General features: G+C 44.2%; 1 long non-coding RNA gene across 1 annotated transcript; it reads left to right on the top strand.

Moving 5' to 3' along the window:
* The first annotated feature begins 2236 nt into the window (after positions 1-2236).
* On the top strand, positions 2237-9161 carry LOC121041932 (uncharacterized). Its single transcript, XR_005795931.1, has 2 exons — positions 2237-2273; positions 8953-9161. It is a non-coding gene; the product is annotated as an uncharacterized LOC121041932 (long non-coding RNA).
* Positions 9162-15726: the final 6565 nt, after the last annotated feature.

The following is a 15726-nucleotide window of genomic DNA, read 5'->3' on the forward strand; positions in this document are numbered from 1 at the left end:
GGTGTGGCCCGTGAATCTCCCGAAGATCAAGGCACAGCATTGTAAAGCTAAGCTAAAAGGCATGTTTCTTCCACTACTGAGACGCAGACCTCTGAAAGAATAATAAACTCTCACGATCCAACGTCTTAGGTCATAACTCTGCAGTGACACTCATCAAGTCAACAAATACCAATAAGCCTGAAAACCTTACCACCCAGAGGGCTGGGCTCCCACTAAGCAAGTAAACCCTAACTGAGCAACCTTGGGGAATTCCCAAATATGAATCACAGCAAATCACCCAGCAACGATAAAGGTTGCTCCCACTCCGACATGAACACATATAGCCAGAAAGCCCCCGTTCACGAGCACACTATCCAAGGCAACAAACACTATCCAGCCTATGGCAGAATGTCAACACGTCTGCATGCTTTTGTCTAAACGACACTTCTCTCCAGAAAGGAGTTGAAGTGACTGACAACAAATGTCATTGCCATGCTTCCCATAACAAAAGTAGGAAATGAGCCTGAGGAAGGGAGAATTTGTGTTCGCTGTTGGAACAAAGATTACTGCTGTCCTTGAGTCTGAAATGTGGTTTTCAGCTTCCTAAGAGCCAGGGCAAAACAAAACTGGGAACAGTCAGTGACAGCTTTAACAGTGGAAAAGGAAAAGGTGAAGCAAGTTCTCAATGGAGGTAAAGTTTTCCTGATGCTGCCTTCCAAAAGAAATTTCTCGTGTGGGTGTGGCTTTCTATGTGGGGCAGGGAACAGTATGGCAGCCGGTCTCCGGTCTCCTCAACGATACTAACTATTGTATTTAGAAATACCTTTGTTGGGCGTCCAGAACGTTTATTCATTCACACAGCAGTTGTTGGTTAGTCACAGGTGATGTGTGAGGCAACACTAGGGAAACAGCAGGGGCCAAAATAGTCAAAGGATCCACTGGTTGTCATGAGCTGGATTCTAGCAAGGCTGGTGGGAAGGAGACAAAACAGATGAGTGGACAAGATAAACGCAGACGGTAGATATGAGGAAAATACAAAAAGTAACATGCTGGAGAGTAAGCTCCCGTAGATTGGGTGCTCAGGGAAGTGCTTTGGGGAGAAGTGCCTGAACTAAGGTCTGAATGACGGAAAGGAGGCTGCCACGTTTAGATGTGAAAGTAGAACACTCCAGGCAGAGGAAAGAGCAAATGCCAAAGTACAAAGGGGCGGTCCAGCTTGGCAATGTTGCAGGAGCATATGGAAGGCCAGTGTGGCCGAAGCACAATGGGAGAAAAATATGAGCCAGATGAGTTTGGAGAGGCAGCCTGGGGCCAACACAAGTAGGGATTGTAGGCCAAAGTGAGGATTTGGGATGGTTTTCTAATGGAAAGAGAATGAAGATTTCCTGATAGGAAGCTAATTACGCAGGGGATGATGGGGTCTTATTTATATCCTGAAAAAAGTCTTCCTGCTTCTAGGGAAAGAAGTGATCATAAGTGACTAGGAGGGAAAGCAGGAGGGCATGAACAGGATTGGGATACAGTCTAGAAATAGAAGTGACTTCCTAGTAGACTGGATCTGGAGAGGGAAACCTGAGGCAACGAGGTGGATGGAGATACCACTTACTGAGTGGGGATGACATTGGGAACTATGTTTTGAAGGGAAAGCCAGGGGTTCTATTTTGGTCATGCTGGTCGGAGCTGCCCACTGGGGAGCCAAGGGTGGAGATATTAAGTAGGCGGCTTAAATAGCTAGAGCGAAACTCCTTGGGGAGGGGGCTAGAGACACAGCCTTGGGAAACCTGGGCAAATGCATAGAGCTTAAGGCCATGGGACCAGATGAGATCTATCATGGGAGAAAAAGGCCAAGGGCCAAGAGGAGAAGGTCCCGCATAGGAGACAGACAGGGATGGCCAGAGGGCAGGCAAAAAACCAGAGTGTGGTGCTCCAGCAATCAAGGGAGGGTGGTTTTTCAAAGGCAGAATACTGCAGAGAGATGGACGAGCATGAAGACAGTTGAGTGACCATTGGGTTTGGCATTATGGATGCCGCTAATGACAAAACAGCTCCCGGCGGGAAAGAGAAGCCTGAGTAAACTGGGTTCAAGAGAGAATGGAAGGTAATGAGGTAGAGGCTATGACCAGTGCGGTGTGAAGGAGAGCAGAGAAGGGGATAGTAGCTGGAAAGTGGCAAGGGAACCACAGAAGGCTTTGTTTTTTTAAGCACTACTAACACTTTTTTGTAGGCTGGGAGAATGAACCAGTCAAGGAGAAAGACTGAAGGGGGACACAGATGGGAGTTAAGCTCTAGAGAAGGTAAAACAAAAAAGGGGGGGGGTGTGATCCTTTAGATAGGAGCTTGGACATGCCATCTGCAATAACACGAGTGAAGACAAAAAATACAGGTATAGACGCACAAAGGTCGCTATATTTGTGGAAGGAAAAGAAGGTCTTTACTGTTGTCATTGCTTCTGTTTTCCTGTGAATCATGACCATCAGTTAAAAGGAAGATGGGCAATGAGGACACAGGGCGTTTGGATGTTTCAGGAGAACAAGAAGGTACGAAGTAGCCAACATTTCTCAGTCCTACAACTCTGAAATATCAACCTGATCTGACTGATCTACGAAATCCGCCTTGTTACTCTGAGTGTCTAAAGATAATTTCTCCACTGATCTCTTTCTACCTGCAAAGCAATCCGCTTAGATAGGGACACCCAATATCTCAACTACCAGGCGGCAAACCTTGGTTTATTCGTGTTCCTAAGCTATAAAGGTATAAAGGTCAAAGTATTTGTTCACCAACGCATTCCATCTCACCCTTTTGTGTGTGCGCTTCTTACAGCTCAATACCTGCCACTATTACTACACAGTAAGTAAAAGTTTGTGAGATATTGCCATGTGCCCAGCACCGTGCCGAGTCTACATGTTATTTTTTTAATACTCCCCGCAAGTAAATGAGCAGTATGTACCATTACTCCAGTTTTAAGAATGATGATGCGGAAGCTGACATAGGCTAAATTACATCAATATTAGAGAAGGGGCGGGACAGAGAGTCAGCAATTATTAATCATGCTATGTAGTTACAAATGGAGTTGTGTAAACAAACGTAAAACCGAAGCCTAATCAGGGATTCCCACTTGTAAAGAATTTGCTCATAGAGAAAAAACAAAAACAACAAGACAAAAAACACACAACAAATGATAAAGTCAAAACTTAAATAAAATGACCTGTAAGTGATTTGCTATAGAAAATTAAAATACTTCAGAGAAAAAGACCAAAACTGGAAAATGGGAATTTAGAAACCCCTGTTGACAAAACTAGGTCTGTTGAAAAAGAAATTCAACCCCTGCTATACTGGTAAAATGTCTGATAGCTGACTTTTTTGGTGGTGGTCAGCTGGTGGGGGTGGGGGGAGGTTTGTAGTAACTGTCAACTTCCAACTCTCACCATGGAGAGACAGCAATGTGACATCGACCGGCTCAAAAAAAAACACAACTCCTTTGAAATTTACCAGTCGGCTCTTGTGAAGTCACCCCAGCACACCACGGGAGGCAGTTAGAATGAATCCTTCTGGAACCACCAGAACTCATGTTCCCTCAGGCAGGTCTAGCAAGATCTCAGACTGTCAGCTGTCCGAGATTATAGCCCCCCCACCCCAGGAGCCAAGTCAATGAAATAAAAAGAGAACTCCAGCCCCGAATTATGCTGAGTCTAATGTATTTTTGATACTAGGGTTAGGAAAAGTATAACAGACCAGCTTGCTTTAGTCTTTGCATTTTGCTGGTACTTCCTCTTTTTTCCAAAATATGGAAAAGATGAAGTGAAGAAGATATAATCACATCTAGAGATTCAGAGTAGTCATTTCCTGGGTAACTCCGGGTCTATGTCCTCAAGCAGGAGTCATGGCTTCTTCCAGCAAGTGCCCAGGAAGTCAGTGTTGATTTATTGGATAATGTAAGTGACTGAGTTTTCTGAATGAAAACAATTCAGACACAGATTTAGCTTAATGCCATTTTAAACAAAGGATTCGTTGACCTTCTGGTTTCAGGTTTAAGAATATGAATACTCATGGGGCACCTGGGTGGCTCAATCGGTTGAGCTTCCGACTTCTGCTCAGGTCACGATCTCACAGTTCATGGGCTCACGCCCCGCATCGGGCTCTGTGCTGACAGCTCAGAGCCTGCTTCAGATTCTGTGTCTCCCTCTCTCTCTGCCCCTTCCCCATTCATGCTGTCTCTCTCTGTCTCTCAAAAATGAATAAACGTTAAAAAAAATTTTTAAAAAAGAATATGAATACTCACAAAATCAGTGCGTTTATAAAGTCATGGGTGATTGTCGTGTGAACTTTCAGAATTACGTATTTGCAGTTTCATCTCTGAGTCAAGTCGGAACAAGTTTGGTGGAGAGTGCCAGGTTGAAAAACCACTCTGAGGTAGACTCAAGCTTTCAGACATGTTCCCTAAGGGTTGTTTTTTCAATTGTTTGCTCTTTGTTTTTAATATTAATGCCCCTGACATCATAAAAGCACTGCATTCTAAATAAAAAATCAAAACATTCAAGAGCCCAGTCAATGCTGTCCAAAACTGAGATTCTAGATAAATATCTCAAGCAACTAGTGGTGTAAACAGCATCATTAAAAACAAGGAGAATCAGGGGCGCCTGGGTGGCTCAGTCGGTTAAGCGTCCGACTTCAGCTCAGGTCATGATCTCGAGGTCCGTGAGTTCAAGCCCCGCGTTGGGCTCTGTGCTGACAGCTCAGAGCCTGGAGCCTGTTTCAGATTCTGTGTCTCCCTCTCTCTGACCCTCCCCCGTTCATGTTCTGTCTCTCTCTGTCTCAAAAATAAATAAACGTTAAAAAAAAAATTAAAAAAAAAACAACAAGGAGAATCAAGCAACAGGAGAGCTAGTGATTAAGAACATTCATTTGTTCACTCATTGAATATTTACTGGGTGCTTCTTAAGTGCCAGGCATAGTTCAGACTCCCTGAGACTGATCGTTCTTCCTAAAGAACAAAGATCCAGATGTGAAAAGCACTAGGGTGGCTGCAACAGAATGGAAAAAAAGGCAACAGATAGAGATAGCCTGAGGGACGGAAGGTGGGCCGGGGATCCAGATCCTGTAGTGCCTGGTAGGATATTGTGAGGGCTTAAGGCTTTTCTGGGAGGGACATGGGAAACCATATCATGGTTTTGCAGTAATCCAGGCAAGAGGCAATGGTGAGCAGACCAGGGTAGTAGCAGTAGAGAAGTGGTCAGATTCTGGATATATTTGAAGGTTGAGCCACTTAAAATTCCTGATAGATTGATATGAAACGCAGTCAGTTATGAATCTGAGCACTTGGAAGTTATCTACTGAGATGGGGAAAGCTGTGGACGGAGTAGGTTGTCGGAGGCAGGGTGGGATAGGGCAGACCAGGGGTTCGGTGTTAGACATGTTCCCTATGAGATGTCCATTACATATCCAAGTGGAAATGGCAAGTGGGAGGCTGGATGCATAAATCTGGAGCCCAGGACAGAGGTCTGGGATGGAGAGATAAACTTGGCTGTGGTCAGCATATAGTTGGCATGAGGCTATATGAGGTCACCAAAGGAAGAAATACAGCTACAGAAAAGAGGGCCAAGGACACTCTAGGACATTCCAATATGAACGGGTTGGGAGAAGATAAGGAACAAAGGAGATAGATATGGAAAAGTGACATCCGGTGAAGAAGGAGAAAAACCAAAAGAGTGTGGGGTCCTGCAAACCAAAAGAAGGAAGTGTGTCTAGGAGGAGGGCATGATCAGCTGTGTCAATGTCGTTAACCAGTTGCACCATTAGAGACTGAAAATTACCACTGGGTAATCTGAAAACTGGAGAGACTAACAGGAAGTTTCCAAATAAATTTTGATGTACACAGCTCCATGCACACACTCCAAACTTGGCACTTTTATTATGCTGTTCACATGTTTCTCTCCACATGTTTCTTGTTCAAGAAACAATTTTGTGAGTTTCTTGAAGATAGGGACTTTGTCTTATTCAACTTTGTATGCCTTAGCCTAATCCAATGTATCAGTTTACTGTTGCTGACCACAAATTTAATGGCTTAAAACAACGCAGCTCTGGGGCACCTCAGTTGATTAAGTGTCCAACTCTTGATCTCAGCTCAGGTCATGGGTTCTCAACCCACGGTTCGTGGGTTTGAGTCCCTCATCAGGCTCCACACTGTCAGTACGGGGCCTGCTTGGGGTTCTCTCTCTCTCTCTCTCCCTCTCTCTATCTCCCTACCCCAATCACATGCTTTCTGTCTCTGTCTGTCTGTCTGTCTCTCTCTTCCAAAATAAATAAATAAACTTAAAAAAAAAAGTCACAGTTCTGTAAATTAGAGGCCAGACACAGGTCTCACTGGGCTAAAATCAAGGTGTCCATGGAGTGTTCATTTCTGTTTTTTCTAGCTTCTAGAAGCTGCCCTTATTCCATGGTTGGTGGCCCCTTCCTCCATCTTCAAAGCCACATCTCCCTCTCACTCTGAAATCAACTAGGAGACACTCTCTGATTTTAAGGAGGCATATAATTACATTTCTCCACCCCCCAATTATCTAGGGTAACATCTCCATCTCAAGGTTCTGAATTGAATCACGTCTGCAAAGACCCTTTTGCTTCGTAAGATAAAATATTCACAGGCTTCTGAGGATTAAGACAGGGCCATCCCTGGAGGTCATTACTCTGCCTATCATACCAAGTGACTGACACATAGATAAGCAGGCATTTGGAATACAAAGCTTCTACAGTTTTCCTTTTGACATTTATCACACTGCATCAAAGGCCTAAATTCCTCAAAAGACTGCACTCCCTCCAAGAGCGGATATATTACACCTTCGTTCTTTACTGTATTCCCAACACTTAACACAGGTCAAGAAATAGGTGCTTAATTAATATTTGTCGAATGAATGAGTAAGTGAGCAAACCTATTCTTTCCCGTCAGCTGCTAGAGGGGAAATCTCTTCTCTGAGTTTAGCAGATAATGTCTGAACCTTTCAAGAGAAATAGGGCTCCTTCTTTAGGAACAGGTTTTTACCTTCCTTGTCCTCTCTTACGTCTGATCTAACAGGCTATGCGTGGTCTAGCTCGGCATAGACAACTTCTCTACATAAGATGGAAGTGTCCCAAGACAGACTTTTCTACACCTTGCTTTTTCATTTTGATGAGGGCAATCTTTCCGACAGCTGCTTAGGATGCCATTATTAAACAGAAATGCAAGAACTTAGGACACCTTTATAAATAGGGCGCTAAGGTGGTAGCTCGAATGTGGTAGGATTTCAGGCATCGGAGGCAGAGAGAATGTGACCCGTCCTGTGTGGAAAGGACACAGAAAGAACCGGAGTGGGGGGTGGGGACAGGGTGCAGCCGGAAGCCCAGATGTGGGTCGCAGGCAGATCTTAAAGAATGTTAACATAGAGAAGGCTGCAACAACCAGAAGGCAGCCAAAGAAACCTGGATGCAAGGAGAGGGAAGGCCAAGGGAGCCGAAAGAATGGGCACTGAGGGCTCTTCACAACCCATCGCCACCCTCAACCAGGTGCATCTTCCTCTGCCCCCTAAGTGTCTCCACCCCTTGGAGCAGATGCGGGTCCTCTCCGCACCCCCACCCCTGGGCGAGCGAGCACATTCCTCTGCTCACATCCTCCTGCTTCCCGGGATGCATCGGAAACCATGGAGCACACCCTCCTGCCTGGGCTGTCACCTACCCAGGTTTCCGGGTTCCCCTCGCCCGACTGGTATTCCTGCCACGTCTCTGAACTTCCTTCAGTCATTCTCTGGATCCACGTTCGTATTAGTTTCCCAGGATTGCTGTAACAAGTACCACAAGCTTTGTGGCTGAACACAACCGAGATGTACGGTCTCACGGTTCTGGAGGCTAGAAGTTCAAAAGCAAGGGGTCCGCAGAGCCATGCTCCTTCTGAAACCTGTAAGGGGGACTCCTTCCTTGTCTCTTCCAGCTTCTGGTGTTTGTTGGCAGTCCTTGGCTCATGGCTACGTCACTCGGATCTCTGCTTTCCTTATCACACGGCTATCTCCCTGTGGGCCTCTACCTTGTCTTTTTTTCTGAGCGTCTCCTCCTCTTGTCAGGAGACCAGTCATATCAGATAAAGGGCCCACCTGCTCCAGCTTGACCGCATCTTAATTAAACTAACTATATTTGCAGTGACCTTATTTCCAAACACGGTCACGTTCACAAGCATGTGCACCCCCTGGTTCAGGAGTAGGATCTACTGCATCCTACAGTGGGGATGCAGTTCAACTTAGAACATCCTCCTCGAAAACCACGGTCTACAGAGACCCCCTCAGAATGCACAAGATAATCCTTTGAGGAAAGAGAAGAAAATATTAAAATTCTATTTAATTTATTTTTTTAAAAGGCAATAGGCCTTCTTAATGTTTACTGGGTTACCGATACTGGTGATTTCCCCCATGTTCTATTTGTCAGCGTCCCATGTCCTGCCCTATGAGTCCTGGGGGCATAGCAGAGGGAATAGCAGACACTCCCAAGTAAAGAAGGGGTTGATGGAAGGACCCCTGCGTCTTGTGTGAGTTCAGCGTATCCTTGCATGTTGCAATTTACGTGAGTCAGGATAACATCCAGGTGACCACTTTTATAAAAACAACACGTTTATACGGCAGAATCTTTACAATGCTTGGTACTGAGATAAAGCACGACCAGGGAATTACTCTAAAATGCAATCGAAAGACGAGGTTCTACTTTATTGTACAAAATTAAAGATTTTCCAATTCTGCTCACCTTTTCTGTCCTGTGATGACTAGTAAGTAGCATGCTGCCTAGCAAATATCGTTGGGGAAGAAAATGAACGTCTGGGAGCCGCAACTAGAAAACCATCGTAAAGCTAGGTGTTGCATGGAGGGGATGGACTAAATGGGCGATGGGTGTTAAGGAGGGCGCTTGTTGGGATGAGCACTGGGTGTTATACAGAAGTGATGAATCACCGAATTCTATTCCTAGGTCTTCTGTGGAAGCATGCACTGGAAAATATCCACCCGCTGGCAAAGAGATGCATGGGCACAGGCGTCAAGTGGGAAACAGGTAGTCTCCAAAAAGGATCTTTAACTTCATGCTTGGCCCCACACCATCTGGGGTTTTCAAACTATATTAATTGCATGACCAGGCACCTTGAAGCCAAGAAACTGGCATTAAAATTGTTTTTAAGGGTGCTTGCGTGGTTCAGTCGGTTGGGCGTCTGACTTCGGCTCGGGTCATGATCTCACGGTTCTTGGGTTGGCACCCGCGTCGGGCTCTGTGCTGACAGCTCGGAGCCTGCAGCCTGCTGCGGATTCTGCGTCTCCCTCTCTCTCTGCGCCTCCCCTGCTTGCCCTCTGTGTCTCTCTCTCAAAAACAAACATTAAAAGAATATTTTTAAAAAAATATTTGTAATCTACTCTACACTCATGGCAGAAGCAAACTAAAGCAAAGTAAAACCAACTCGGAGGGACACAACCTCAACCTAGGTTGGATATGATTCTTTTCAATACAGTTTTTTTTCATGAGTAAAGTAGTTGCCTGGTTAAAAACTAGTTGAGTTGTGGGAGTCCAGGTTAGAGGTTCTGGCACATGGGTGGAAGTGGGGTGGAAACTAGGAGGTGGATTGAAGGATTTTAGAGGATCTCAGTAGCCTTTGAGGACTGATACGAATGTTTGGGGGGGGGGGGGCGGCGGTGAGAATGAAAGCATAAGAATGACTTCCTGGTTTTTAACTTGCACCCCTGGGTGAAAGAATGTTGTCTTATGCTAAGAGGGCAAGCAGGAGTGGAAGCAGCTTTGTGGGGTAAGAAAGTTCGTTCAGCTCAGGACACGTTGAGCTAGAATTGCCTATTCCGGCTTGGAGCTGAAGATAAAAACTCAGACAGATGTTGTCAGCAGATATAAATGGTAATCTGAGCCACAGGAATGGATAGGAAGGGCCAGGAAGTACAGCTTTTAGAGGATGCATGGAGAAACAGAGGCCAACCAAGAGAGGTAGAAGGAAAGTCAGCAAACTCTCGGGTCACAGAGGCCAAATATCAGTAAATATTAAATACAAGCAATATTGACCAAGGTCAATAGCCACTTGCCTTCTGTCATCCCCACACAGGGCACAGCTTGTCAAAACACTCAGAACACTTCTGAGCCACACCTCTGCCCAATTTTCACTCATGAGAGAGCAAATAAACCCGACGCACCCGACACAGCAAGGCTGTGTTTGCACCGTTGATCGCAATTATTTGGGACATTTATTTGTTCTTCTTTTTTGGTATTTCAAAGTTTCAGTTAATGTGCAGAGCAAAAGTGATGATTACAACAGTGAATCCTCCACACTAGCAAATGGTCAACCCATTGATACGAGAACCACGGGTTTGCCTAAATGATGGCGGAAGGTCTATATAATGACATTTCCTCCAAATGAGGCTGCCCAGGATCCAGTGACTCAGAGGTCCTGTGTGCTGATCTCCCTATCAACAGTCTGTGTGCATTGCACATGTATTGGCAACTGACTGAGTTCGGACATTAGGCTAGCAAATTTGGGGTCACAGGACTTGTGGCCACATCTTGGCCTATTCCCTCAATATTTGCCCATTGTTCAACATTTTTCTCAAATTGGGATTCCAACACACATCTTTCCTTGACCATTTCAGCCTGTGGATGTTTCTCCTTCCTACAACCTTCTATCACATTTTGTCATTCACCTGGTTCTTCATAGCATTTGATTTGAGATTCCCTTTATTCTTGATCTTACTTCTCTGAGTTATTTGTTGTCATTTGGAAGGCTAGCAAAGGCCTTGACAACTTTTATTCATTCCCCTGGAAGCTCAGATGTACCTACATCCTTGGCATAGTTGTTACTAATAACTTGTCACTACTTACATAATTGTAATTAAAACAGAGATATTTATAATCATATATAAGCATAATTATGGCATGCTCAGAGTTTTAAAGTCAAAGGTCTTCCTACCCAGGACTGTTTTGTTTTGTTTTGTGTTGTGTTGTGTTGTGTTGTGTTGTGTTGTGTTGTGTTGTTTCTGAAGCAATTCATTAATTATTGAGGAATAGAGGTGAGGAGATCATAGAATAGGCTAAGACCATGTCTAGGCTAGGTACCATACAAATGATTTACTTCTTTCATACATTTGAACGTTAAAAAAAAGGACTGAATCAAAGAATCATGTATTATAGAATGATAATGTGCCAGTCATCGATTTGTCACATCTCATCTGCAAATCTACCCTTCATTGCCCAGCATGTGGTACTGGGGTGGGAGCCTGAAAATATTTCTCTTTACCCGATGATGGCATGATGTTACGCTTTGTCAGTAGAGGGTTCTGGAAGGACACCGCAGGAGAGTGGTAGAAAGGGACTTCTCTTCCTGGTTCTGACATGCTTTCTTCTTTCTCGTGTGCCTTTCCTGCGGCAGGGGACCAGGGGATGGGGCACACGCACCTCAAGCAAGTTTCCGTGCAACCCTCAATGGCAGCTTCTGTGGGCTTCCACAAGCTCCTTAGTGGGCTTCCCAGCAAGACCCACAGCACTCCCAAGGGCAGTTTCTCAACAAATTTCTCCAGTGCCTCAGTGGATGACTCCTTGCCTGCATGCCCAGCCCGGTAACACCTCAAAGAATTTCTGTGCCATTCACTGGATTACAGCTACATGGTCCTCACATCAGCCTTGGGGATAGGGACTCTCCAACTCGTTCCTTCCTTGGATACTCTGTCTCAGCCGGAGGGCAAGCCTGAGGCCGCGCCCTCTAGGTGCTATTCTAATACTCTGCAGAGTTCACTTCACCCCCCAGTAACTAGTTCTCTGTTATTAGTGAATGATTCCGTGTATTGAACTTCCCCTGTTCCAAGTACTGTGTGGTTTCTGTCTCCTAACTGGATCCCAACTCACACAGGTAGAAGGAAAGGGAATCATTTTGTACAATCCCTTCACTTTATAGGTGATGAGATTGAGCCAGAAGTACAAGGAGGTGGACCAGAAAAATAAACGCCTCGCCCAAGTCACACAGCTAAGGAGCAGTAGCATCAGAGGTGGAGGTCACATGATGGTCAATGTAAGTCAAGTGACTTCACCATACTAACCTGGCACAATAGATGGGCGTTGAGTGAATGGATTAATGGATTAAGGTTCCCAGAGCAATGCTTTGTTAGGGAAACTTGACCAATAGCTTGACTTCAGTCCACAGATGGTCAGGGAATTTGGGGTGATTTCTTGAGGGCATTTGCCCCTCCAGATTCCTGAGCCTCAAACATCCTTGGCCAGAAGGCCTATCTGTGTATCTCAGTGCCCACCCACTGACTTTCCAGATCACCCAGGACGCCTAAATATTCACCAGATGGTGGGAGCTTCCCTGGCCGGGTCCCAACCTAATTGCTTTCTGGTATCCTAGGGAAGACAGCTCTCTGTTGTGGGTGAAAACTAATGACAGTGAAGAAAGCCCCTCCAGAACTTCCCCCATCTCCCACCCGTGCTCACGAAATCCCCACAATCCACAAAGCAATGGTTTGGGTTCTGTAATTAACAGTCTGTCTTTTCCAAGGATGGTTTTGGCATTGTGGGTGCCAATACACAGACTCTTTGAAGCATTGGCCTGGGCCCAGGAGTTGCTTCTGATTTCTAATTAGGGCATGTTTAGATAGCAAGAGAAGAAAGGCCAGTCTAGCATTGTGATTAGAATAAGAAGGTGGGTGGGTTAGCCTCAGGCAGACTTGTTTTAGACAAGTAGTTCTGATAAGTTCAGTGAAAGGAAAGGGATTTTCAAGGTAGGAAGATAAAGTGGAAAGAACACTAGCTTTGAAGTCCAGCTCCTAGAGGTCAAGTCCCAGCTATGCTAGGAATTGGTTTTATGAACCTGGGCAAGTCACTTTTCCATTGGAGCCTTAATAGTCTCACCCATGGAAGGTTGACCTACATGATTTCTGGATCCCAGCAATAACATTCTAAGAGATTATAGGATTCAGGGGTTCCTGGAAGGAAATAGGAAAATGCCTCTCCTCTTCATCCACTGCTCCTTGCAAGAAATTGACTCCTGTGTGTTTCCGAGGAAGAGTTATTCTTTTGAAAAATGAGTTTCACTTTGTACCTGTCTAGGAAGAAATAACCCAAAGTACTTTTTGTATGCATTAATTCATTCAGTTCTTCTCTGAGCACCTTCCAGGGCTGAAGGAGGCAGCCAGGTCCTAATCATCTTTCAGTTCGCACTGAAACTCACTGCATGATTAATCCTATAACCTGTGGAGTTCAGCCATTAAAGAGTCACTTGCTCTCACAGCCTTAATTCACTAATTCATTAATGCATTCGTGGAGACATTTGCCATGTCTTTATAACTGTACTGTCAGATCTCAAGACTAAGAAGTGGATCTTATACTTTGTATCTCCCAGAGTCAAGTTCAGTGTCCTGCGTGTGGTTAGTGCTCAGTTGATGATCTTTAATTGAAGGGTCTATTAGCACTGTGGATGTACAAAAGCATGTAAGGGGAAGTTCTTGTCCTCGGGAAGGATTCAGTCTAACTGTGGGATATAGTCCAGCCTAAAGAGTTGAGTGACCAGGCAAGCAGTGTCCCTTGGCGTGTGATTCTTTGTATATAAATGAAATAGGCCAACGGCTCCCAAACTGTGGATCTTGGTTTCCTTGTAATCTATGGGTTATATTAAGCATCACAAATCCTTATATCTGTAAGATGACTCAGACACAACTCAGAAGGTACATATACTTATTTTATAAATATATATTGTGACTACCAAATGCATAGCCACTTAAAAACAATTTCATGCTGTCTGTCCTTTGGTCTTCATGAATTTTTAAAATAGGTGTTCAAAGAACACTTATTGTCATGTGAGTGTGTAAACATTTTTTGAAATTAAAAGGAGATTGTCATACCCAAATAGGATTGTTTAAACCACTGGCATAGACAGCCAAAATTTAGAAGACAACCTGAATTCTTTAGCGTGGTGGTTGGAGGCAGGGAGAGGGGGTGTCAAAAGATTTTTTTTTTTTCCCTGAAAGAGATGGGATTTGAATCTAGCCTTGAATAATGATTAAGGGTGGTTTTTTTTTTAATTTTTTAATGTTTATTTATTTTTGAGAGAGACAGAGCATGAGGGAGGGGTGGCAGAGAGAGAAGGAGACACAGAATCTGAAGCAGGCTCCAGGCTCTGAGCTGTCAGCACAGAACCCGTCGCAGGGCTCAAACTCACAGAACAGACTGCGAGATCATGACCTGAACCGAAGTTCGACGCTTAACCAATGGAGCCACCCAGGGGCCCCAATGATGATTAAGTTAATAACAGCAAGATCATATCTAAGGTTAAGTCTTAGATATCAATGTCCCAATGTATGTGGAAAGGGAAAGGCCACAAGACTCCTACCTACATGCTTTAATTCTCCCTGCGATAGGGCATTATTCTTCAAGAGCAGGTGCACAGATGAACTGGAACACAGGTAGATCCACACCTCCCATTAGTTAACTTACTTTAAGAGCATCCAGAAAATTAGCAAAGACCTGAGAAACCATTCACCCTCGTAATGAATACCAGTCAAAAAAGCCTGAAACTTACGTTATTAGAATTTTTTAAAGTGCACCTTCTAAGCACTGTAGACAACTGTGCAACATCAGCCACCCCCAAAACTTAGGAGGAAAGCATACGTATACAAGGAATCATGTAAACAAGGATTGTGCTGAAGTAGAGTGAATCGGAGAAATACAGCGAAAGACCAGAGAATCTTTAAGATCTCTTCCTTTCGGGCATGTTTCAGCCTTTTAGATAGAGGTTATGGTGGGCAGGGCACAGCCACCTGTCTCCAGGGAAGCTGGCTGCTGCCACTACTCAGCCCTCCGTTCTAGGAGAGATGGACAAGGGAGTCTCCCAGGGAGATGAGCAGAGGAAAAGCAGATGGTGGGTTCCCAAGTTAATCTGGAAAAAGTCCCCATTGGTTCTCATTCCTATAGTCGTTTTGTAAAAGTTGTTTCTCTGCAAGAGGTGACACTTCATTCTTTCCCTTCCTGACCTTTCCCTTTAGGCTAAAATTTGCCAGTGAATCTGATTTCTTTCTTTGAACTTGGTTCACTCACTTCGAAGTGCTGCCTCTTCACCCCTCCGCACTGCTGGGAGATCATGTAAGATGACCCAGCTCTTTTGGAAAGTATTTTGGCATGAAAGATCACAAGGCTTAAAAATATTCGTAGCTTTTTATCTTATCATCCCACTTCTAGAAATTGATCTTAAGGAAGCAATTCTAAATGTCATTAAAGATTCAGGCATAGCGATGTTCATCATCAAGTAGTATAATTCACAATTGCAAAAAATCAGAAGCAACCTCCAAATAGGGGAATAGTAAAGTAAGCCATAGTTCATTGAAACCATAAAATCCTGTGTTAGCAAATGGTCTTTAAAAGTTTGAAGCAAAAACCTGAAGACTGCTTATTTTGCAGAATGGAAGGTGAAGAAATGAGGCACGAAACCGATGGCGTCGTAGGATTTCAACTCTGTAGACCAAAAAAAAAAAAAAAAAAAAAAAAAAAGAATTGAAAAATACTGAAAAACTTGTGTGCTTATCAGAATTAAAAAAATGACTCAAACATCAAGAAACAAGACTGGACAAAATATTAACAAGGAAACCGCTTAGTGATGGAAATAGAAATGTTATTTATTTTCTTTTTCATATTTTTCTGTATTTTCTAAATTACGTATTACTTCTATAAGCTAAGGAAAAAAGAAACTTAAGAAAGCCCACAGTGCAGGAGACC

The sequence above is a fragment of the Herpailurus yagouaroundi genome, unplaced genomic scaffold (assembly GCF_014898765.1).
Source record: "Herpailurus yagouaroundi ecotype Mexico unplaced genomic scaffold, PumYag 184, whole genome shotgun sequence".
Taxonomy (NCBI): domain Eukaryota; kingdom Metazoa; phylum Chordata; class Mammalia; order Carnivora; family Felidae; genus Herpailurus; species Herpailurus yagouaroundi.